This window comes from Octopus bimaculoides, chromosome 3 (genome assembly GCF_001194135.2).
Source record: "Octopus bimaculoides isolate UCB-OBI-ISO-001 chromosome 3, ASM119413v2, whole genome shotgun sequence".
Taxonomy (NCBI): domain Eukaryota; kingdom Metazoa; phylum Mollusca; class Cephalopoda; order Octopoda; family Octopodidae; genus Octopus; species Octopus bimaculoides.
The window spans coordinates 1,071,424-1,072,206 of NC_068983.1; positions in this window are offsets into that span (position 1 = coordinate 1,071,424).

Genomic DNA, 783 nt, shown 5'->3' on the forward strand with positions numbered 1-783 from the left:
GTTTATAATGAAGACCGCGCCACTTCTCTTTTAATAAAGCTAGACAGGCATTTTTGTTCTGTCCAGTAGCTATGATGAAAAAGGTCGAGTGGTGGACGAAGCTTAAAAGGCCGAGGACAGACGCTTTCTGCGTATTCATGCTTTCATCGACACTTTCAAGTTCCATTTGGAAAGATTAGCGAGGGCGGAGAGAGAAATGCTCACTTGCTGTGAATTCGTCCAAAAGGTAGTGACTGTGTCGAACAGGCTAACGGTGAATGAAACTGCTCTAAACATACAACCGTAAAGTGAGAAACGTAACGTTTGGGAGAGAGGACATGTGTTGGCGATCAGATGATCATAGAACTGCGGGGCTCCTTGGTTGGCTTAAGTTAGAAGCTTTCTTGTGTGTGGATTATATCATCCATTTGTTCAAATAATGCGTATCCTATATATAATCAGAAATATAATAATAATGATAATGATAATACTAATAATAATAATGATAATAATAATAATAATAATAATAATAATAATAATAATAATAATAATGATAATGCTGAGACCCCATTCAGTCATGGCTGACCATGGGATTGCACTTAGAAAGCTACCCTCCCAGGCACAAGTCCGGGCAAGGCTGTTTATGGAAGACCAGCAGTCGCCCCTGCATACCAGCCTCTCTTCTCCACGCCACCAGTGTAATCCAAGGGAAAGGCAAAGGGGCTGATACAGCTTGGCACCTGTGACATCGCAACTCATTTCTACAGCTGAGTGAACTGGTAGCAACATGAAAATAAAGTGTCT